The sequence below is a fragment of the Coregonus clupeaformis genome, chromosome 3, assembly GCF_020615455.1.
Source record: "Coregonus clupeaformis isolate EN_2021a chromosome 3, ASM2061545v1, whole genome shotgun sequence".
Lineage (NCBI taxonomy): Eukaryota > Metazoa > Chordata > Actinopteri > Salmoniformes > Salmonidae > Coregonus > Coregonus clupeaformis.
Window position 1 is genome coordinate 16,840,214 of NC_059194.1, and position 26,049 is coordinate 16,866,262.

The following is a 26,049-nucleotide window of genomic DNA, read 5'->3' on the forward strand; positions in this document are numbered from 1 at the left end:
TAGTAGATGCGAGCCTTAACTGGAAGCCAGTGGAGTGTGCGGAGGAGGGTGGTGACATGAGAGAACTTGGGAAGGTCGAACACCAGATGGGCTGCGGCGTTCTGGATAATTTGTAGGGGTTTAATGGCACAGGCAGGGAGCCCAGCCAACAGCGAGTTGCAATAATCCAGACGGGAGATGACAAGTCCCTGGATTAGGACCTGTGCCGCTTTCTGTGTAAGGTAAGGTCGTACTCTGCGAATGTTGTAGAGCATGAACCTGCAGGATCGGGTCACCGCTTTGATGTTAGCGGAGAACGACAGGGTGTTGTCCAGGGTCACGCCAAGGTTCTTTGCACTCCGGGAGGAGGACACAATGGAGTTGTCAACCGTGATGGCGAGATCATGGAGCGGACAGTCCTTCCCCGGGAGGAAGAGCAGCTCCGTCTTGCCAAGGTTCAGCTTGAGGTGGTGATCCGACATCCACACTGATATGTCTGCCAGACATGCAGAGATGCGATTCGCCACCTGGTTATCAGAAGGGGGAAAGGAGAAAATGAATTGTGTGTCATCTGCGTAGCAATGATAGGAGAGACCATGTGAGGATATGACAGAGCCAATTGACTTGGTGTATAGAGAGAATAGGAGACTACTTGAGGAACAATGGAAAAGTAATTCTGCTTTGAAAGTTTATAAACTTGTCACCTCACTTTTTAGAAAATGTCTCGTGTATATTTTGGTACCTATTGGAGAGCTCTTCTTTGTCTACACCCATTCAGCATCATTCACACCCTTTTAAGCTTTAGCCCCACCCATCTCTTTAAGGATTCACTTGTGACGCTATGTACTAAACAACCAAAGATTCCAAGACTAAAGGCTGGTTTATATTACGGGTGTGTTCGTGAAATGTAATCTGGAATGCAGTGCCAGAGTGTGCTCTGGGCATTCGTAAACTCAGAGCGTTGTCAGATTGCCTGTTCGTAAATTCAGAGCGTTTCGCTCTCAGAGCGCAAACTGGACGCTCTGGCCGAAAAGTAAGGTTGATCCGAGCGTTCTGACCTAACAACAGCAGTCAAGCACCCAAGCTAACTGGCTAACGTTGGCTAGCTTGCTAGCTACTTCCAGACACAAATAAGAGAATAGCTCACTCTGACCATTTTACTCGCCCTAGCTGAGCTGGTTATGATGTTTTTATGTTATCCAGAGCGTTGGTGACTGCCACTGTGCTTTTTTTGGCAACATTTACTGACACCGGTCATATTCAACGGGTGTTGAGCGTTCATAAATTTGTCAGTTATTCTGCGCTCTGGCACACTCAGACGAGAGTGCTCTGAAATCGGAGTAGATAGCCGGAGCGAATTTACCAGCTACGTCTATCGACAGTTGTCGCAGTGACATCATAAACATTCTATTTAATTAGTTATTTGCATAGTGGAGTCTTTTGTTTAGACATTTAGCTAGCTAGCAAAACAATGAACCATAATCCCAGCTAATAACGTTACTACCCTGCATGAATCTGCCGGTAGCTAACTAACCAGGTTCAATGTTAGCCAGCTAACATTAGGCTATAACTAGAAATACAAATGGCTCTGAGATACTTATAATATTACTACACAGATCATACACGAAACGTTAGCTAGCTAACATTACACTTTAACTTGAAATGAAAATGACTTTCTGACAAAATTAGAAACGTGTAATATCTGAAAATGTAGCTAGCTAGACTCTCTTACCTGTACACATGGATGGATGCTTCTCCCTCTCTGTCACGGATGCCATGGTTGCTTTAGTTTGAAGATGTAATCCGGAGCCTTCTGTGTGTTCTCTTTTCGACTCTGTCTGCATATTTGCATTCAAACGTCTGCATTTTCTCCATCTCCTTAACTATCATACTCTTATTCCACTGATTTCAAAACTCGGTCCTCCAGAAAGTGGAGAGCAACACTAATGGAGTTCTACTATGTGATATCTTTCAAAAAAGGATTACCTACACATACTGACCAGCTCATATTATAGACAGAAGCGCGCTACATGGCAGACCAATCCAAACTCATCTCTCGGCATGTCCAGCCCACTCGTTATCTCAGCCAATCATGGCTAGCGGGAAGGTTGCTGTCTTTTTCCATGGCTAAAATAAATTGTGCTCCTGTGAAGTAGTGACGCGCGACATATGCATAGTTTTCTGAAACTAGTCACATATGGCAATGGCCAATACACTACCAAGCTAGATGCACAATTATTTGGTAGATATTTCTGCATTACATTTTCTGAGTAAGTCACAGAATAATGATTATTTTGATTGGTACATTTCTGTATAGTAGGGTTAAAGTGACTAGGCAAGAGGATAGATAAGAGAGTATCAACAGTGTATGTGGTGAATGTGTGTGTGTGTGTGAATGTATGTGTGTTGCTTCAGTATGCATGTGTGCGCATGTTATGTGTGTGGACGTATGTAGTGTGTGTGTATGTGTGTGTGTCTGTGTGTGTGTTGGTTTGTCAGTGTAACTATGTGTGGGTGTGTGGGTCCAGTATGTGTGCATAGTGTCAGTGCAGGAGAGTTAGTGCAAAAAAGTGTATGTGTGTGTTGGGGTGTGTGTGTGTGTTGGGGTGTGTATGTGTGTGTGTTGAGGTGTCAGTGTAAGTATGTGTGACGTCTTTGACCATTTTTTGGACCTTCCTCTTAAACCTCCTGGTATAGAGGTCCTCTATATATAGAGGGCCGTACTCACCACCCTCTGTAGCGCCTTGTGGTCGGGTGCCTTGCAGTTGCCGTACCAAGGGGGAAGAGGCGCTGTCGTGCCCTCTTCACAAGTCTGTGTGTGTGGACCATGTTTAGTCCTTAGTGATGTGGACACCGAGGAACTTGAAGCTCTCATCCCGTTTCAATACAGCCCCATCGATGTGGATGGGGGCATGCTTGCCCCATCGTTTCCTGTAGTCCATGATCAGCTTCTTTGTCTTACTGACGTTGAGGGAGAGGTTGTTGTCCTGGCACCACACTGCCAGGTCTCTAACCTGCTCCCTATAGGCTGCCTCATCGTCGTCGGTGATCAGTCCAACCACCACTGTGTCATCAGCAAACTTGATGGTGTTGGAGTCGTGCGTGGCCATGCAGTTGTGGGTGAACAGGGAGTACAGGAGGGGACTAAGCACACACCCTTGAGGGGCCCCTGTGTTGATGGTCAGCGTGGCGGATGCGTTGTTGCCTACCTTTACTGCCTGGGGGCGGCCCATCATGAAATCCAGGATCCAGTTGCAGAGGGAGGTTTTCAGTCTCAGTGTCCTGAGCTTGGTGCTGAGCTTGGTGGGGACTATGGTGTTGAATGCTGAGCTGTAGTCAATGAACAGCATTCTTAAATAGGTATTCATTTTGTCCAGGTGGGTGGGGCCAGTGTGGAGTGCCAGGGTGTCTGGGATGATGGTGTTGATGTGAGCCATGACCAGCTTTTCAAAGCATTTCATGGCTGTAGATGTGAGTGATACCGGGCGATAGTCATTTAGGCAGGTTACCTTGGTGTTCTTGGGCACAGGGACTTTGGTGGTCTGCTTGAAACAAGTTGGTATTACAGACTGAGTCAGGGATAGGTTGAAAATATCAGTGAAGACACTTCCCTGCTGGTCAGTGTATGCTCTGTGTAGTGGTGATCAGTCTGGCCCCACGGCCTTGTGAAAGTTAACCTCTTTAAAGGTCTTACATCAGTTATGGAGAGAAGCTGGTGCTCTCATGCATGGGTCAGTGTTGCTTGCCTCGAAGCGAGCATAGAAAGGATTTAGCTCATCTGGTAGACTCGTGTCATTGGGCAGCTCGTAGCTGGGTTTCCCTTTGTAATCCATGATAGTTTGCAAGCCTTGCCACATCCATCGAGCGTCAGAGCCTGCTTAATAGCATTTGATCTTAGTGCTGTATTGACGCTTTGCCTATTTGATGGCTCGTCTGAGATCGTAGCGGGATTTCTTCTTCTTATTGTCCCGCTCCTTAAAAGCGGCAGCTCTAGCCTTTAGCTCAGTGCGGATTTTGCCTGTAATCCATTGCTTCTGGTTGGGGTATGTACTGTACGTACGGTCACTGTGGGGACGACGTTGTCGAGGCACTTATTAATGAAGCCAGTGACTGATGTGATCGGATGAATCCCCAAACATATTCCAGTCTGTGCTAGCAAAACAGTCCTGAAGCTTAGCATCCGCTTCATCAGACCTCTTCCGTATTGCACTGGTACTTCCTGTTTGAGTTTTTGCTTGAACGCAGGAAGCAGGAGGATAGAGTTATGGTCTGATTTGACAAAGGGAGAGCGAGATAGGGCCTTGTATGCATTTCTGTGTGTGGAGTAAAGGTGATCTATAGTTTTGTTGGCTCTAGTTGCACAGGTGACATGCTGGTAAAAATGAGTTAAACTGGATATCAGGTTCCCTGCATTAAAATCACCAACCACGAGAAACGCCGCCTCTGAATGTGCATTTTCTTGTTTGCTTATGGCCATATACAGCTCCTTGAGTGTGGTCTTAGTTTCAGCATCAGTTTGTGTTGGTAAATAGACAGCTACGAAGAATTAAGATGAAAAGTCTCTTGGTAAATAGTATGCGCTGCAGCTTATCATGAGGTATTCTAACTCAGACGAGCAAAAACTCTAGACTTTTTGAACCAGCTATTGTTAACAAAGAGACACACCCATCCTCAGTTTATTGAACGTCATTTTTAATTGTTATTTAAGTTTACTTCCTTAATTGACTGCCTTCAATTCTAATTGACCCCAGCCCTGCGTAGCATGATAATGAATATTAGCCTAAAGAAAACACTGTGGGTGTTTCTCATTATGCTTACTACCGTGCTCCGAGCATGCACTCTGGAGCACGGGAGGGTCGGAGCATGAGTCCAAATCAAAGTATGCGAAACGGAGCACGGAGGGCACTTCTCAAATGCGTACTCCACTTGTACACATTTCGAAGCATGCATCGATGCAAGCTTAAAAGAAAAATATGGACAGATGTATAACGCAACCACGTAAAAAACGACACCAAATGTATTGAAATCAATGGCAGACATCATATTAGCTGAAGCGAGAGAAAATATACTCCGACTTCGGAATGAAATGTTGCCCATTCACATCTCATATGTTGCCTGACTACAATATTGTACCTTGACAACGTTAATAAATACATTGTGTTACTTTTGGCATGTTTACCTGCCTCAATACCCACTGTAGTAAGTGTAGAATGCAAGCCCATAGTAAGTCAATAGGGCTAGCTACTACTGTTAGCTAGCAAGCCACGAAGAATTGGTAGCTAGCTACCCACAAAGAATTGACAACTACCATGCATCTTTTTTTTATTTTTTATATATTCTTTTAGGGGGTAGATCAACTTCAATATTGCAGATATATTGTAGCTTCAATTAATGTAATTGTCTGCATCATTTCCAATCCCCCATATATATTTTTTCTAAATATATATATATATACACTGTGCATTTGAAAAGTATTAAGATCCCTTTACTTTTTGTTACAGCCTTATTCTAAAATGGATTAAATTGTTTTGTTTTTCTCATCGATCTACACACAATACCCCATAATGACAAAGCTAAAACAGGTTTTTGCTAATTTTTGCAAATGGACAAAAAATAAATAAACTGAAATATCACATTTACATAAGTATTAAGACCCTTTAATCAATAATTTGTTGAAGCACCTTTGGCAGCGATTACAGCATTGAGTCTTCTTGGGTATGATGCTACAAGCTTGGTACACCTGTATTTGGGGAGTTTCTCCCATTCGTCTCTGCAGATCCTCTCAAGCTCTGTCAGGTTGGATGGGGAGCGTCACTACAATGCTATTTTCAGGTCTCTCCAGAGATGTTCGATAGGGTTCAAGTCCAGGCTCTGGCTGGGCCACTCAATGACATTAAGAGACTTGTCCCAAAGCCACTCCTGCGTTGTCTTGGCTGTGTGCTTAGGGTCGTTGTCCTGTTGGAAGGTGAACCTTCACCCCCAGTCTGAGGTCCTGAACGCTCTGGAGCAGGTTTTCATCAAGGATCTCTCTGTGCTTTGCTCCGTTCATCTTTCCCTCGATCCTGACTAGTCTCCCAGTCCCAGGCCTGATTGGTGGAGTTCTGCAGAGATGGTTGTCTTTCTGGAAGGTTCTCCCATTTCTACAGAGTAACTCAAGAGCTCTGTCAGAGTGACCATCGGGTTCTTGGTCACCTGCCTGACCAAGGCCCTTCTCCTCCGATTGCTCAGTTTGGCCAGGAGGCCAGCTCCAGGAAAATTATTTTTTCCATTTAAGAATGATGGAGTCAACTGTATTCTTGGGGACCTTCAATGATGCAGAAATGTTTTGGTACCCTTCCCCAGATGTGTGCCTCGACACAATCCTGTTTCGGAGCTCTACGGACAATTCCTTCTTCCTCATGGCTTTTTTTTTGCTCTGACATGCACTGTCAACTGTGGGACCTTATATAGACAGGTGTGTGCCTTTCCAAATCATGTCCAATCAATTTAATTTACCACAGGTGGACTCAAATCAAGTTGTCGAAACATCTCAAGGATGATCAATGGAAACAGGATGCACGTGAGCTCAATTTCGAGTCTTATAGCAAAGTGTTTGAATGCAAATGTAAATATGTTATTTCTGTTTTTTATTTTTTATACATTTGCAAAAAAATCTAAAAACCTGTTTTTGCTTTGTCATTATGGGATATTGTGTGTAGATTGCTGAGGAAACAAAATCATTTTATCAAAATTAGAATAAGGCTGTAACGTAACAAAATGTGGAAAAGGGGAAGGTGTCTGAATACTTTCCGAATGCACTGTATATTAGATCCTGTGTAGATGTTTAATTACCTTTTGATCTACCTGTGAACACAACAGACAATGCAGCTATTGTAAGATATGTATTTTGCTGAATAAAACATTTATTTCACACAGGCTCTTCCGATAAATTAAACATATCATTTCTAAAATATTTGTCATGCTCAAGGTTACCCTGTTCATAAAATGGTTTCATTTTCTTCTGAGAAGCAAAACAAGAGTTTACCTGCAAAATGTCAACAACAATGGTTGTGTGAATTTATCTGAACATTGAAGTTAGAGTGTCTCCCTTTGTAGCTGCTGTCTGTCGTCTGGTAAACCTGCCCTCCACATATCTGACTCCATCTCTAAACACACAACCACATTGTATATTTATACTCTAAAAACAACAGCTCGGACAAGATTACAAAAAGTCTCCTGAATCTAAATAGAAAATATTGAATCTGCAGTGAACCCTAGAACTATAAATGTTAGTCATGGGATTGTCCTTTAGATGTTAGTGACAATAATGACTATGTGAATGTGACATACTGTAGTTGAAAATGAAATTAAATCACTGGCATAGAGGTTTGCTCACAAAATAAGACAGACAAAAATGTTCTGTACCTAGCATCATTTGTAGCTCTGCATGGCTCCTTCTCTGTCATGTTTTAAGTTTTCCATGGATTGTTCTCTTCACTAACCTTAAACTGGGCCTATAAAAGGTCCAAACATATGACAAAAATGTGTTTGCTTCATATCAACCAACTTGCATAACATTTCTGAGCCCCATGTAGCAATCTGTCTTGCAGATGACGTTGGCTTTTCACAGACCATCTAACCTGAGACAACCAATCAAAACGGCTAATAAGTTTAGCCCACTTCTCCTTAGTACAGCAAAACAATTATCATGGGGGTTTCTTTACTAGTCTGAAGCTGCAGAGGTGACCCAGTCCTGTGTATTGGTTTCTTTACTAGTCTGAAGCTGCAGAGGTGATCCAGTCCTGTGTATTGGTTTCTTTAGTGATCTGAAGCTGTAAAGATGATCCAACCCAGTGTATATCTCCTTTTTGTCAATAAGTATGTCCCAAAGCTTCACTATCATTGATCATTTTCATTATTGGTGGGTTAGTTAATAACCCATTTTTAGTTTAGTTGAACATGGCTTTATGGTGCAGTACCACTTTCAACTATGTATCTTGGTTACACTTATGGATGATTACTTAAAGCTGGAATCCTTAGTTGCTACATACATTTTTGGACTTATAAATTAATGATACATACCCATTGATTCTTGAAGAATATAAGTAATACAAGCCTCATAAGTTAATTAGATTGTCGTACCCCATCAGAACACAAAATATATGCTTGTTATATTCCGGCCCAGATTAGCCCTCAGAAAGAAAAAAACAACGGAAGTTAAATTAAGGCTGATATTTCAGTAATCAAAAACTATACCCAATCAGATTTGCATGTAACACAAAATGTCTCACCCTGTATGAAACACGGTTGCTCCTGCGGCTTTGCCACAGACCTTTTTTGACAATGTTTGATCAATGAGACATTGCAACCACTGCATGAAAAAACATAACCAGAAAACCTATCCAACAGCATAGGCTACCAAACTGAAATGACTAGATGGGCTGAGATTAAGACAGATGTGGAGGGGTAATCCATGTCTGTGTTATAATTAATACAAGTATTTGAAAGGACTGTATGAAAAGTTAAATATAGTTCCATGCATTTTTTGTATTTATTTTTGCTTCCAAAATCTGGTCACGTTACCCTAAAAGTGACTTAAAGGAATATTTTCCTGAGATTTCAACAATACCTCAAAATATGTCCTTGAATGATTAATCACATCAATCAAATCGTTCAGTTCAGTTCCAACTCTGAGAAATAGTTCACCCACCTCCTAACAATGTAAGGAGTCTATGGACAAGGTAATCAGTGCTTTGGTTTTGTATACCTGGCCACTGATACCAAATACTTACTTTGTTCAAAAACCAATGCAAGTCAATATCCCCAATATTAGCATTTTACACGTTTCATGTCCAAATCATCTTAAAGCAATGTTATTGAGCTACACCAGCGCTGCAAAACCCTACTCCTGGAGATCTACCATCCTGTAGGTTCTCCCCAGCCGCTATTTAGCACATCTGTGAGGTGGGACTACAGTGCCTTCAGAAAGTATTCCAACCCCTTGACTTGTTCCACATTTTGTTTTTACAGCCTGAATTTTAAATTGATTACATTTAGATTTTGTGTCACTGGCCTACACACAATACCCTATAATGTCAAAGTGGAATTATGTTTTTAGAAATGTTTACAACTTAATTGAAAATGAAAAGCTGAAATGTCTTGAGTCAATAATTATTCAAAGCAGACATTGAATATCCATTTGAACATGGTGAAGTTATGAATTACACTATGGAGGGTGTATCAATACACCCACTCAATACAACGATACAGGTGTCCTTTCTAACTCAGTTGCCGGAGAAGATGGAAACCGCTCAGAGATTTCACCAATGGTGACTTTAAAACATTTACATAGTTGAATGGCTGTGATAGGAGAAAACTGAGGATGGATCAACAACATCGTAGTTACTCCACAATACTAACCTAAATGACAGAGTGAAAAGAAGAAAGCCTGTACAGAATAAAAATAGTCCGAAACATGCATCCTATTCAGTGGCAATTTTTAGCATGTAAATCTCGGTGGGGCAAACTTAAAAAAAGGTTTTTGATGCATGACAGCAAAGCCACTACACAACACAACACTAAACAATACAATAATTGCACCATAACTGTGACAAGCAGTGCCCACAAACTGTTAGGGCCTACATAAACATGTCCCAACAACAGATTCCCAACAGCAGTCCCAACACCTTACCACTGCTACACCTGGCTATCAGCGGAGCCTTGTCTGGCAGCGAAACAGCTTATTCAGCCTCATTTACTGCCTTAAAAAAATACATAGCTGATATGGCTGACTTACTTAAACAAATGTGGTTTCTACTGACAATTGAGATGTACAAACTATGGCATAAGGGGACGACGAGCGGATAAGAGGCAATCCGTAATTTCGGTTAAGACATTAATGAGCGAGCTAGGACGAACGTAGTCAACATAACTATTTGTTCAGCACTTTTGATATGTACAGCGACAGAATTAAGAGCATGGGCCGTTCTTACAGTATTCTCCCTGTACACCAAGTCAGAACCATAAGATAAATAAAGGGGTCATATAAACAGACAATGAAAGCTCTTACACTATTTGATGATGACGTTTCTCTAAAACGGGCTAAAGGCTACATGTGCACCACCAAGTCAGAACAGTAGGCTAAATTATGCGGGAAAAAGGGACCAAATTATTAGGATGAGGCACATGGGCTACTAATATCTTACTACACAACATACACTTAGTATTACTTTCTTAGCTACAGTATACATATCTCCCTGGCATATTATATCATTTATGCAGCAGCATACAATACATTCTTTGACTCACCTTGTTGTGCTGTGCTCACTTGAACAGGAAGTTGGCGCAGCGGTCCTTCGTGGGCAAATCTTGACATCAAATTATGGCATTCTCTGGATCTATGGTGCTTTCAAGACAACTGGGAACTCTGAAAAAAACAAGGTAGAATCATGACGTCAGTGATCTTCAGGTCGGAGCTCTAGAAAGAGGCCCGAGTTCCCGACTTGGAGTTCTGAGTTGGATGACCGTTCAAAACGTATTTTCCCAGTCTGAGCTCGTTTTTTTCAGAGTTCCGAGTTGTCTTCAACTCACTGAAATCTCAGATTTCCGAGTTACCAGATGTTTTGAACGCGTCAGACGTCATGCTGGATTGACAGCATGGTGAATGTTTAATGCTTATCCATTTAAGCTTTAAAAAGAGACCCTTAAACCCAGACTTGGACCACACACCCACTTCACTGAATAGCAGGCTAGTGATTGCTTTGCAATGCTTACAGTTAGCCACTGATTCCTTCCAAACCACTCATTGTTGAATTTGCGATTTAAAACTTGTTGTGTAATGTTCATGTCCAATGGCCGATGAGCACCGATATGTTTTATCTATAATTCTCTTCATAATTTCTCTTCATATGACAAGGATTGAGAAGGATTTGCCAGTACATTGTCGACTTGATTCATGATGATGACTGCTAGCTTGCTAGCTAAGATTTTGAAAGTATGATGTTGACATGATCAGTCCAATCAAAGCTACAGTAGATATAACGTGATTTGACGTCATTTTATCTGTGGCCAATGACCTTGAGCCATCTTGGATGGACATTTCTAATGTAACTCTATGGCAGCACCCAAGGGGCTTGCATTTTCGAAACTCTCCCCGTAGATTTTGCGGTGACGTAGTGTCCCCATGAGTGACAGAACACTGAGCCAATCATGGTGCAACTAGGGAACATTACCAACCCCTACGCTCTATATTTTCTGCTGGCTGCCCCACCACCACAGAAAGCGCTGAGCTAGGCTGAAACACCTGCATTTTGGAGCTTCCATACTCAAGAAAGCAAAAAAGAGAGCATGTTTGTAAGCAGCTTTATTAACTCAATGATTTTATGTTTTACATTGTTTGCAAACTGATATGTGACACGTATTAATGCCAAAATAACATGCAAAACAGACAAACAGGTAGGGCTCAAAACAGGTGGGCCTCTGCCAATCCAATTTTGCATTTCATGGGTAGAGGAAATCTGCATAGGAAGTTTGAGCAATTCACCAAGATGATCAGAATTGGAGTGATTGTGGTACTTCTCAGTTTGAAGTGTAAGTGAAATTTCAACCTTGACTTACTAAACACTAAGATGACTAAGTCATGTAGTACACTCTTAGAAAAAAAGTGCTATCTAGAACCTAAATAGGGTTCTTCGGCTGTCCCCATAGAATAACCCTTTAAAGAACCATTTTTGGTTCCAGATAGAACCCTTTCCACAGAGGTTTCTACGTGTAACCCAAAAGGGTTCTACCTGTAACCAAAAAGGGTTGTCCTATGGGGACAGCCGAAAAACCCCGTTGGAACCTTTTTTTCTAAGAGTGTAGTGATTTTTTGTTCATAATACTAATTTCATGTTTTAAAGGCATTACGCATGTATTTGGAGAAAAACTGTGGACATTAAATGATTTGTTACACATTGAAAAAAAGCTCAATATCACAGATGAATAATTTCACAATATAAGCATATCACAAAGTATTTTTATTTTATTTAAATTGACTTAGCATTTTAACAGGGACAGATAAATGAGAGTAGTCTGTTGTTCTTCAGTGAATCTGTTATCCCACAATCATACAAAGCTGTTATTAGTTCATTGTTATTATGTTACCCCATGTGTTTGTAGTTGGGATGTACTGTAATGCCCTGCTTCCAGTTGCTAATGGTCTGTGTGGAGCATTGATATTTGAATAATTGAATAACTGGTGCTATAATTTAATAACTAATTCTATAATTTAATAACATGAGCTATACTTTAATAACTTGTGCTATAAAAAAAAATGAATGCTTTGAATGATTTAATTTAACTTTTTACTGAGACCAGCCATTTGAGTGGCCTGCTATGCCACTGTACTATTCTAATCAATTCTAATTCACATATATTAGAAATATTAGGTCTTGTCTCCTTGTTTCTTCTCAGGGATTCAGTGGTGGCTGGCTACAATACACTGTGGTGACCTTTACCAACAAGACAACTGGAACCAGGAGAAAGACATGAAAGAAAAGGGGAACATCCAGTCGGTCCACCATTGGAAGTTGAAACCTGACTGAAACTAAATAATTTATTATGGAAATCAAAAGGAGTGTAATTCTCAGAGTTATTAACCAGTCCTACATATACAGTCCAGTTTCTGGCTTGTGCTTTTTTGTTTCTTTGATTATTTCAGAAATCAAGTGTGAATACATGTGCAGTATGTTTAATTTGTAGTCAATTTCAAAGAGTTGACCTTTGATGACAGTTGTGTAAACCACCCTTTGTACCATTATTAAAAGCTCCATTGTAAATAATGTGATGAGTCAGACAACGTTTAATGATAAATTGTTTTGCTATCTTATTGTTTGTTTCATGGGTTTCAGCACACACTGTGTTCTCCTGTACAGGTCTCAGAGAGTACTGTACACTGTAGAGTCACAGAGTCTCCTGGATGGACTGGGTCAGAGACTGGCTGTTGCTCCACAGTTATGTTGGTAAACCTCTTTCCACTGTCACCTAAATTGTGCATTTTGTTGGATGAAGGACATTCTCAAGTTTAAATGAAGCAGGATCTGTAGCATTAATAGCACATCTTTGAGACATTGTGCATCTAGAACAATGCACCAAGGTGAAATTATAATATCCACTGATGACTATACTGTACACAGATAATAATATACTGATGAAAAATTAAATATACAATTCGAATGAAATTACCATTTGTAGCCAAAAATGTTCAATTTCTATGATCCATTTGATACTTTGTTCCAAATGCACAGTAGTAGGTTGCCTCATCTGATGTGCTGATATTGCTGATAACGAGATGAGAGACGTCTTCAGCTTTGTCCACTTTAAAACGTGGGTTATTAAACTTCCCAGAAATAACAGGTTTTGAAGAATCAGTAATGGCTGCCACAACGTGGGGCATGTGACCAATAGTTTGCTTGTACCAGTACAGGACTTGAACATTTTTGATATCAGCGAATAGGCATGATAGAGATATAGAGTCTCCGAGCTGCACAGTGGTCAGTGGAACTGGCTGATGAACTTCTTCATTTTGAATCAGGACTGCAATAGATTTGAAAGAAGTTTTGTAAATATATTAATGTTGCCAATTCAGACATCAATTTGTAGAATAATTACCAAAACGGTCAGAGCTATCTAGAAATGGGCTAGGAGAAAGCCTAACCAATGTCCTTAAAACCATGGAAAACATACTGATATGTTGATATTTCCTGTCAGAGCTGTCACAACTACATTGATATAGCTACAGTATGTCATCCTCTTTCTGCACTACTGCACTACTTTCCAATAGACTAAGACGTAGATTACACATTCAGTTTAAAAATTCTGCAGTTCAGTAAGACAATTGGTTAGGCATGCACTTACAAAGTTGAGTGAGATGTACCAAAACAAAGTTGGTTCTGATCATCTTGCTATGTTGCTATTGTTGTGACAAGAGTTTGTCTTCTGTCCATGTAGTGACTGATGTGACAAAAGGAGTAGAACTATTCATTTTGCTTGGTGCCATGTAAGAATGACCTGATTGGTTTTGCAACACTTCCTGTAGATGGTTTTCCACCAACAAGGGTCTGGAGATGGTATCACTTTAAATTACACCTTTAACTATAGTGTGATTTGTTGGCTTGATGTATTGATCATTGATGCCATTGCCATATGTTGACTTTGAACCAGTCCATTGAATTTTAACCAGTCACAGCCTACTGGGCACAGATGTCAGTTCAACGACTAGTTTTGATATACATTTGTCAACTAACGTGAATTCCATGTGAAATCAAAAATGTTACTGTCTTATTGGATTTAGGTTAAAAGTCGGGTGAAAAAAAGCCAAAATTCCCTTACGTTGATTATTTTTTGCAAGTACAATCAGTCATCACATTGCATTTTTTGTTGTTGAAATGACTTGGAAACAACGTTGATTCAACCAGTTTTTGCCCAGTGGGTACACTCATGGCCAACTCCAGGCATAAGTGACATTAGCGGTTGCTTAAGGCCCCTGGCCGCTAGGGGGACCCCAGCCCCACAAAATATATATATACTTTTTTTACGAACTCGGTCAGGGTCTCAACTTACTATTAAGAGTAAGAATAGTAGAATACACCATGTGCAATTTTGAAATTTGGTTGAACAGTACATAATTCAGCAGTTTTTCTCTTGTTATGTCAATCACTGACAGTCACTCAATTAGCCATGTCAGCTAAAAATGTTTTGATTGGTAGTTAGTCTAGCCAGCTATCAAAACTTGTAGTGATCATGGCCGAATACCGATCGAGCAAGCAGGGCACGTGCCCAGGACCCTGACCTCCAGGGTGGGCCCCATTGATTATGTCATTTTCACACAGATATCATATTAACATGGCAAAAGTCATGGCAAAATGTGTAGAATTGCAGGAAATTAGCCTTAAAACTGCACAAATCCCTCTCCATTCCATGGCAAAACGGATAGAAGTAAGAAATTAGCAACATGAGTAGAATTGCATGAAATGTATTATAAAATAGGGGGGTGGTGGGCAACCAAATCTTGCCTAGGGCCCCTAAAAGGCTAGAGCCGGCCCTGGGTACACTACAGAGATGGTCCTTGAAGCTGAGAGCAATTGATGGAAGAAAACCTTTCTGATCTCTTAGAATCTCATTTGTTTAAACTTGGTGCTGATTTTAGATTCCCTGACAAAGGAGCCCCTCACACAGAATGTCCCAAGTGAGGTGTTTCACTGCGGCGTCACAAAGCATTGCAAATGGCACATGATTTGCTTTGGCTAAGAGCCCTGGCCACTCTTTTTAAAGGCATGCCTACCACATATCCCAGCTGGTTTTGCTGGAATTCCATAAATGTAGAGGTCAGGTCACAAATTGTGTAAAATGTTGACTTAAGCCAATTATTTTTGTCTGCTCCTCCTACTGGACCCAGTATTATGTGTGTGACTAGGCTGTAAAGATCAGCCATTAAAATGTTCTACCTTGCACAACACCAGGTAGGAAGAGGCCAAGCGAGATGGTCCACTCCAGTCAAAATCTGAACACGACTTCCATTGTTAGGGGGGAGACAAGACCATCTCATCATTACATACAGTATCTCTGATAACACACACACACACACACACACACACACAAACAGTTTGGGGTTGTTTTGTCAGGTTGGGAACATCAATTCTCATAGACTGTGAGTATCAGGGAGTCAGACAAGCAGCCTGACACCCAATCCCTATATAATAATAATAATAATAGTAATAATAGTAATAATAGTAATAATAATAATAATAATAATAATAATAATAATAGTAATAATAATAATAGTAATAATAATAATAATAATAGTAATAATAATAATAGTAATAATAATAATAGTAATAATAATAATTACACAATTATACAAATAAAAAAATAATAACAGATTGAATTTATATAGCGCTTTTCATTACTTAAAGAATCTCAAAGACGATTTGAAAACAAAATAAGTCTAGATGACATTTACATTTTACATTTTTTTACATTTTAGTCATTTAGCAGACGCTCTTATCCAGAGCGACTTACAGGAGCAATTAGGGTTAAGTGCCTTGCTCAAGGGCACATTTACGTCATTTAGCAGACGCTCTTATCCAGAGCGACTACAAATTGGTGCATTCACCCTATAGCCAGTGGGATAACCACTTTACAATTATACTTTTTATTTTATTTATTTTTTTTGGGGGGGGGGGGTGTGGGGGGTGGTAGAAGGATTACTTTATCCTATCCCAGGTGTTCCTTAAAGAGGTGGGGTTTCAAATGTCTCCGGAAGGTGGTGAGTGACTCCGCTGTCCTGGCGTCGTGAGGGAGCTTGTTCCACCATTGGGGTGCCAGAGCAGCGAACAGTTTTGACTGGGCTGAGCGGGAACTATGCTTCCGCAGAGGAAGGGGAGCCAGCAGGCCAGAGGTGGATGAACGCAATGCCCTCGTTTTGGTGTAGGGACTGTATCCAACTTAAAGTCACACTCCAGTCTTCTTTTCACCTCATTTACCACCTGATTTACTTAACAAAATGCACATCTCAATAGGTGGTCCAGGTGTCCTCATGACATGGCACAAGTGGGGGGGTGGGCTTTTCCTATTTTGTTCTCTATTGCTCCTCTATTGTTCCTAAAGCAAGGGGGGAGGCTGATGACATCAGAGGGAACCATCAGACCAACTCCTTGAATGGCCTACTCCATGAAGTTTGCATTTGTGTCTTTTTGTTTAACCCTTAAATATGTGTTCATTACTGTTGAGCAGAGGCATTTTTGCGATTTCCACACATGGGGAATATTTGTTTGCAGGTTCCGCAAAAACATTTGCCTTTTAAAAACTCATTTCATGCAATTCTATTTTTTATACCACACTAATGACCGAAATGAGTGGCTACTCTGACACTGACAAACTGAGATCAATCTGGTCTTGAATTCAAACAATAGCCCAGGCCAATGAAGCGACACTTAAATTGTACAGTATTAGGAGGCAATATATATATATTCATTGGACTGGGCTATTGTATAATAGCCTACAGTAGGCTACTAAATGCAATTTACAGGGGCACACTGACTGACGCACTCACCTAATGATGAAGATGCCATAGGCGCGTCGTGGCAATAGCCTATCTCAAGATGAGCGACTTTGAAAAACAGTGCTGCTGTTCACTAGAAATTGGGAGTTCTATTGGTTCTACAGACAGATTAGTGTTCTCTTTTCAGCAGTAGGCATTTGCTTTCCAAACTGTATGTTTTTCCCGCAATTGTATATTGAAATTTGCAAAAGGCAAACAGGCAGTTCCCATTCAAGTCAGGACTGGCAGCCACTGCTAGTGTACCCATCAGTTTAATATGAATTATATGTCTATGGACACAATGCAACGAGCTGTATATTTGGCGCGCATGCTGGCCAAAATGCGCCTTCCCGACTGTAGGCAACCGGTAACTGCCAAAATAAAGGAAACACTTGAGTAAATGAGGGCTACAAATAACATGTCATGGCGTGGGGTGCATTTTCCTGGCACGGTTTAGCTCCACTTGTAGAATCTATGCCAAAGCATATTGAAGCTGTTCTGGCAGCTCGTGTTGGATAAACACCACACTGTACGTTGGTGTTTCCTTTATTTTGGCAGTTACCTGTATGCGCTTGTGATAAAACGTTATCCACTGTATTTTTTTACTATTGATCCTCTGTGGCTAAACTATGCTCTCTGGTGTATTTTGAACATTGAGAGCGGCTCCTGTGGTTGGATTTAAAAAAAAGTATACCAACAATAATGTAATGTTTTTTTTGGGGGGCGGGGGGGGGGGTTGCCTCTTGGGTCCCATGTGGGCTTAGGCCCAGCCCCTGACACACAATTGACCAGTCAAATGTATTTATTATACAGTTTATTTTATTTTATTAATCAGTTGTCCGATCAAGGGGGACAAGTCAGGAAGACAGGTCTGGAGCCATTTATAACGGCACACCCCTTGTCAGCCTCTATGTAGGCTCTGTGGTAAACTACTCCACAAACAGATGGTGTGATGCAGCTAGGGCCTATGACACATATACACACTCGTAGCTGCACTTTCTTTCTTTTTTAAAGGCATGGATCTATATTTAACTATCAATTATGCTATAGTCCTTTCAAATACACTACATGGCCAAAAGTATGTGGACACATGCTCCTCAAACATCTCATCCCAAAATCCTGGGCATTAATATGGAGTTGGTCCCCCCTTTGCTGCTATAACAGCCTCCACTTTTCCAGGAAAGCTTTCCACTAGATGTTGGAACATTGCTGCGGGGACTTGCTTCCATTCAGCCACAAGAGCATTAGTGAGGTCAGGCACTGATGTTGGGCGATTAGGCCTAGCGCACAGTCGGCGTTCCTATTCATCCCAAAGGTGTTCGATGGGGTTGAGGTCAGGGCTCTGTGCAGGCCAGTCAAGTTCTTCCACACCAATCTCGACAAACCATTTCTGTATGGACCTTGCCTTCCCCAAACAGTTGCCACAAAGTTGGAAGCACAGAATAGTCAATAATGTCATTTTATGCTGTAGCATTACATTTCCCTTCACTGGAACTAAGGGGCCTAGCCCTAACGATGAAAACAGCCCCAGAACATTATTCCTCCTGCACCAAACTTTACATTTGGCACTATACATTAGGGCGGGTAGCGTTCTCCTGGCATCCGCCAAACCCAGATTCATCCGTCAGACTGCCAGATGGTGAAGCGTGATTCATCACTCCAGAGAACATGTTTCCACTGCTCCAGAGTCCAATGGCGGCAGGTTTTACATCACTCCAGCCGACGCTTGCCATTGAACATGGCGAACTTAGGCTTGTGTGCGGCTGCTCGGCCCTGGAAACCCATTTCATGAAGCTCCCGACGAACAGTTATTTTGCTGATGTTGCTTCCAGAGACAGTTTGGAACTAGGTAGTGAGTGTTGCAACCGAGGACAGATGTTCTGTGAGCTTGTGTAGCCTACCACTTTGCGGCTGAGCCGTTGTTGCTCTTAGACGTTTCCGCTTCACAATAACAGCACTTACATTTGATTGTGGCAGCTCTAGCAGGGCAGACATTTGACACACTGACTTGTTGAAAAGGTGGCATCCTATGACAGTGCCACGATGAAAGTAACTGCGTTCTTCAGTAAGGCCATTATACTGCCAATGTTTGTCTATGGAGATTGCATGGCTGTGTGCCCGATATTATACACCTGTCAGCAACAATTGTGGCTGAAATAGCCGAATCCACTAATTTGAATGGGTGTCTACATACTTTGTATATACAGTGAGGGAAAAAAGTATTTGATCCCCTGCTGATTTTGTATGTTTGCCCAATGACAAAACATGATCAGTCTAAAATTTTAATGGTTGGTTTATTTGAACAGTGAGAGACAGAATGCTGCCTATGACCCCAAGAACACCATCCTCACCGTCAAACATGGAGGTGGAAACATTATGCTTTGGAGGTGTTTTTCTGCTAAGGGGACAGGACAACTTCACCGCATCAAAGGGACGATGGACGGGGCCATGTACCGTCAAATCTTGGATGAGAACCTCCTTCCCTCAGCCAGGTTATTGAAAATGGGTCGTGGATGGGTATTCCAGCATGACAATGACCCAAAACACACGGCCAAGGCAACAAAGGAGTGGCTCAAGAAGAAGCACATTAAGGTCCTGGAGTGGCCTAGCCAGTCTCCAGACCTTAATCCCATAGAACATTTGTGAAGGGAGCTGAAGATTCGAGTTGCCAAACATCAGCCTCGAAACCTTAATGACTTGGAGAAGATCTGCACAGAGGAGTGGGACAAAATCCCTCCTGAGATGTGAGTAAACCTGGTGGCCAACTACAAGAAACGTCTGACCTCTGTGATTGCCAACAAGGGTTTTGCCACCAAGTACTAAGTCATGTTTTGCAGAGGGGTCAAATACTTATTTCCCTCATTAAAATGCAAATCAATTTATAACATTTTCGACATGCGTTTTTCTGGATTTTTTGTTTGTTATTCTTTCTCTCACTGTTCAAATAAACCTACCATTAAAATTATAGACTGATCATGTCTTTGTCAGTGGGCAAACTTACAAAATCAGCAGGGGATCAAATACTTTTTTCCCTCAATGTATAGTGTACTTGTGTTGCTTCTAACACAGAAATAGATTAACATCCAACAGAAATTCCCATCATGATGGATAAATGTACTACTCTAATTTTTTTATCTTGCCATTACTACAAATTTGTGTTGACTGATCAACAGAGCCAAGTTTATTATCAGTGTTCCCAAAAATCCTCAAGTACCCATCCACATGTAAAATGTAGCCAGGGGAGTGCCAGGGGTGTGCCAGGGAGTGCCAGGGAGTGCCAGGGGAGTGCCAGGGGAGTGCTCAGCAAAATAAGTACTTTGATAAATGTATCTGTAGACAGGAAATGTAATGGACTTAGTGTAGATCAGCTGTTGTTATTTAAAACCATCCCCCCATCACCTCTCTCTAAATCCATATGGTTTGCATTAATATAAATAGTAATGTAAGAAAAAACAATATCACTTTATTTGAAGCGCCAATTTATTTTTAGATACATTTAGCATATGAAAATGTTGTGTATTATACATCAATAAGGACCGAGGGGGTGTGGTATATTGGTCATATACCACACCCCACCAAAGTGCATTATTGCCCCTTTAGCTCAGTTGGTAGAACATGGCGCTTGCAACGCCAGGGTTATGGGTTCGTTTCCCACTGGGGGCCAGTATGAATATGTATGCACTCACTAACTGTAAGTCGCTCTGGAGAAGAGCGTCTGCTAAATGACTAAAATGTAAAATGTAAAAATGTTACCAACATAATTACAAATAAATATTTGGTCATACCCAAGGTATATTATCTGATATACCATGGCTTACAGCCAATCAGCATTCAGGACTAGAACCACCCAGTTTATAATGTTGCATAATCACCTTTGGATTTGAAAAACATGGAAATTAAACACAAAGACAAAGTCAGAAAATAGAAGGAAATTCACATGTAGACAGTTTGCTTAGGATTCAAACCTTCTCGAACAGCTTAAAACAGAGATATTCCCACAATAATGTGATCTATGCTGTATATTAGGAACTGGGAGCGAAGGCAACACTGTATATGAAGAACTGGGAGCGAAGGCAACACTAACTCTGACTGCTATGGTTCTCAATCTTTTACACTACTGCCATCTCTTGGTAAGTGGAGACATAACATTAGGAAGAGGAAATTGTTAATTGATAATATTCAGACTGGAACAGAAAGAGTGTTACAAGAGTTTGATGTTGATATCAATACCATATGATAATGAGTACATTACCAATTTATTTGAGAAAAAAAATCAAATCTATTTCAGCATAATCCTAATGAAACAACAATTTTAGCACTAGTTATTGCCTATTGTAACAAGCAACAGTTACGAGCAACAGCAAATAACTATGTCACACATAAATCACACTATGCTGACAGAAACATAATTGTAGAAACAATGGCAACAAAATGTAAGATGTAAATATAATTAATCTGATTGCTGGATTATTAGCATTGAATTAGTCAATTTCATTCCCATCCTAAGCTTTTCACATCAGAGTAGACAATATTTCCCCCCATCGCATCGCTCTTGGTCTTGGCTGGAGTTGTGTTTTGAGGGAAAGACAGAGCAGAGTACTGTAGCATGTCCTCACCGTTTCCCTGAGAAGGAAAATAACACATTACTGAGACAAACAACCGCAAGGCACTACAGAGGGTAGTGCGTACGGCCCAGTACATCCCTGGGGCCAAGCTTCCTGCCATCCAGGACCTCTATACCAGGCGGTGTCAGAGGAAGGCACTCAAAATTGTCAAAGACTCCAGCCACCCTAGTCATAGACTGTTCTCTCTGCTACCGCACGGCAAGCGGTACCGGAGTGCCAAGTCTAGATCCAAAAGACTTCTCAACAGCTTCTACCCCCAAGCCATAAGACTCCTGAACAGCTAATCATGGCTACCCGGACTATTTGCACTGCCCCCCCACCTCATCTTTTTACGCTGCTGCTACTCTGTTAATTATTTATGCATAGTCACTTTAACTCTACCAACATGTACATATTACTTCAACTACCTCAACTAGCCGGTGCCCCCGCACATTGACTCTGCACCGGTACCCCCCTGTATATATAGCCTCCCTACTGTTATTTAATTTTACTTTTGCTCTTTTTTTCTCAACACTTTTTTGTTGTTGTTTTATTGTACTTTTTTTATTAAAAATAAATGCACTGTTGGTTAAGGGCTGTAAGTAAGCATTTCACTGTAATGTCTGCACCTGTTGTATTCGGCGCATGTGGCCAATAAAATTTTATTTTATTTTATTTGATTTGAACATCTACGTTAAATCTAAGATTTCTCTGATTTATACTTTATCCTGCACATGATTGATTATTGAATATTTCTGATTAATGATCCATACTTATTCCTTGGTCTTAGCTACTTAAAATTTTTTTTTTTTTTTTGGGGGGGAATGGATCAGCTTAATATTGCAGATAGATTGTATCTTCTATCAATGTCATTGTCTGCATCACTTCCAATCCCCCATGTTTTTATATATATATATATATATATACTCCCCTTTATTACTTTTCAACCCCACGATCATTTCCCTACTTGGAGTAAATTAGTGAACAACAATGCCCAGGCCTCTACTTCCGGTCTATACTTACTATCTACACCTTATGGACAGAGTTAATTTTACAATAATTTTATTATATATATATATATATATATATATATATATATATATATATATATATATATATTTTTTTTATTTTTATTTTTTATTATTTATTTAAAAAATAAATAAAACAATTGCTCCTGAACTTCTTCTACTCTCAACCTCTCCGATCATTTTCATGATGTCCATCCGGTTTGCTTCTATATGCCATATCTTTCTAACTGTGCTCTTTCCCAAAAGCTCAGAACATACAACCTATATACTTATTATGGACACAGTATGCTTACATTATTAGCTATCTTTGTTATTATTTGTTGTTATTTGTTATTAGTCCCATCCTTCAACTCTATTCAATACCTCCCATCTATATCTTAACACCATCCATATAGGATTTCTATTTGCCATATATATTTCAACCGTACTGTGATGTTTTACAAAAGTTCTGAACCTTTCTATTCTCATTGCTTCTACAGATTGTGAATTTAAAATAAACATTTTTGCTAAAAGTATTATTATATTATTGATTGATTGACTATGACTTTTCAGATCACCCAGTAATGCTATCTGCAAGGTTAGCTCCAGGTAAATATTGCAATCCTTTAGCCATTCCTGGACCTGTGTCCAAAAACAAGCTACAAATGGACAGAACCAAAACAAATGATCTTGGTCTTAGCTACTGCCAAAATGTAATAATGTCTGTTGAATAGTTGTGATGAGTGCATGGCCAATAGTTAATTACAATTCAGATAAAATAATTTCATACCTGATCACTTTGCTGATCGGAACTGGGAACCTCACCATCAGATTGAAGTGGGATTGTGCCTGCTTCAGTAAGAATACACCAAATTACTACCTTTGATCAGTTCATTACCATTTATGATCAAACAAGCAAGTATTTGTCTTAATTAAGGCAGGGTGAACAAAACATACAGAAAATAACTACAGAAGTATGCAGTTTAATCATATGACAAATTACTGGAAACACAATATATATATTACCCATGGGGATGTCCAAATACTTACAGCCATGAATACGATTATTTAAAAGCAAACTAAAATCTAAAACACATATACAAATAAACCAAATGCTTCCAAGATAAAATCATCATAATCACAATTGACTTACCATTACAACAGTCACAGATCTTTTTATTCTTCCTTGTGTATATGAGGTATATGATCAGAACAATACACATTAACAGTGCTTCCCCGAGGATGAATGTTACTGGAATCAGCACATTCATTCTGGGGGTTTCTGTTGACATGGAAGACAAGAAAGCAATCAGAAGTAAATTCCCTTTTCATATGGAATGCATAATCAGAAATACTGAAAATCGAGAATTCTTCACAATAATGTCATAATGTAAATCAACAGTATATATCAGTTACCCTTCATAACCTACCAATATCCAATTTTGTTATGTCGCCAAATAGGATCTTCTCACATGTGGCCACAGCACAGTAGTAAGTCCCAGCATCAGAGAGACTGAGGTTGTTCTTGGAGAGGCTGTAGACACAGCTCTTTGTAGGAGAGGGAGTCTCAGGGCTCTTCTTACACTCATCACTCCTGTTCCCAGGGGTGTAAATGACTCCTGGATGGGATTCACTTGATCCGGCTCTGAACCAGTACACACTGTGTTCTCCTGTACAGGTCTCAGAGAGTACTGTACACTGCAGAGTCACAGAGTCTCCTGGATGTTGCTCCACAGTCTTGGAATTGGACTGTGAGCCTACCAAAGACAATCGTTTTTTTTCATTTATTCAAAATGTAACAGTATTACAACCTAATCTCTTCCTATCAACTATGTTTTTTATGACATGGGGAAAAAGCAACAAAGATACTTTTAAAAAGGACAAACGTACAACCGCATTAGTTTGAATTATTGCTATTTTATACAACGGGTGGGTGTAATCCTGAAGGCTGATTGGTTAAAACCGCATTCCAGCCGGTGTCTATTCCACAAGTTAGCACCGGCTAAATCTTGTATCATTTGATTTACACAACATGCCTACCATTTTCAAGATGCAAAATATGTTTTATTGTGAAACAAACAAGAAATAAGACAAAACATTGGATTGAGGTCTGGGCTTTGACTAGGCCATGCCAAAACATTTAAATGTTTCCCCTTAAACCACTCGAGTGTTGCTTTAGCAGTATGCTTAGGGTCATTGTCCTGCTGGAAGGTGAACCTCTGTCCCAGTCTCAAATCTCTGGAAGACTGAAACAGGTTTTCTCAAGAATTTCCCTGTATTTAGCATCATCCATCATTCCTTCAATTCTGACCAGTTTCCCAGTTCCTGCCGATAAAAAACAGCCCCACAGCATGATGCTGCCACCACTGTGCTTCAACGTGGGGATGGTGTTCGCGGGGTGATGAGAGGTGTTCTGTTTGCACCAGACATAGTGTTTTCCTTGATGGCCAAAAAGCTCAATTTTAGTCTCATCTGACCAGAGTACCTTCTTCCATATGTTTGGGGAGTTTCCCACATGCCTTTTGGCGAACACCAAACGTGTTGGTTTGTTTTTTTCTTTAAGCAATGGCTTTTTTTCTGGCCACTCTTCCATAAAGCCCAGCTCTGTGGAGTGCACGGCTTAAAGTGGTCCTATTGATAGATAAACCAGTCTCCATTGTGGAGCTTTGCAGCTCCTTCAGGGTTATCTTTGGTCTCTTTGGTCTCTTTGTCTCTGATTAATGCCCTCCTTGCCTGGTCCGTGAGTTTTGGTGGGCAGCCCTCTCTTGGCAGGTTTGTTGTGGTGCCATATTCTTTCAATTTTTTAATAATGGATTTAATGGTGCTCCGTGGGATGTTCAAAGTTTCTGATCTTTTTTTATAACCAAACCCTGATCTGTACTTCTCCACAACTTTGTCCCTGACCTGTTTGGAGAGCTCCGTGATCTTCATGGTGCCGCTTGATTGGTGGTGCCCCTTGCTTAGTGGTGTTGCAGAGTCTGGGGCCTTTCAGAACAGGTGTATGTATACTGAGATCATGTGACACTTAGATTGCACACAGGTGGACTTTATTTAACAAATTACAGTGGGGAGAACAAGTATTTGATACACTGCAGATTTTGCAGGTTTTCCTACTTACAAAGCATGTAGAGGTCTGTAATTTTTATCATAGGTACACTTCAACTGTGAGAGACGGAATCTAAAAACAAAAATCCAGAAAATGACATTGTAAGATTTTTAAGTAATTAATTTGCATTTTATTGCATGACATAAGTATTTGATACATCAGAAAAGCAGAACTTAATATTTGGTACAGAAACCTTTGTTTGCAATTACAGAGATCATATGTTTCCTGTAGGTCTTGACCAGGTTTGCACACACTGCAGCAGGGATTTTGGCCCACTCCTCCATACAGACCTTC

General features: G+C 40.5%; 1 pseudogene; it reads right to left on the minus strand.

The window, feature by feature from the left end:
- Window positions 1–26,049, minus strand: part of LOC121538192 — a 67,017-nt pseudogene that overhangs the window by 3,978 nt on the left and 36,990 nt on the right.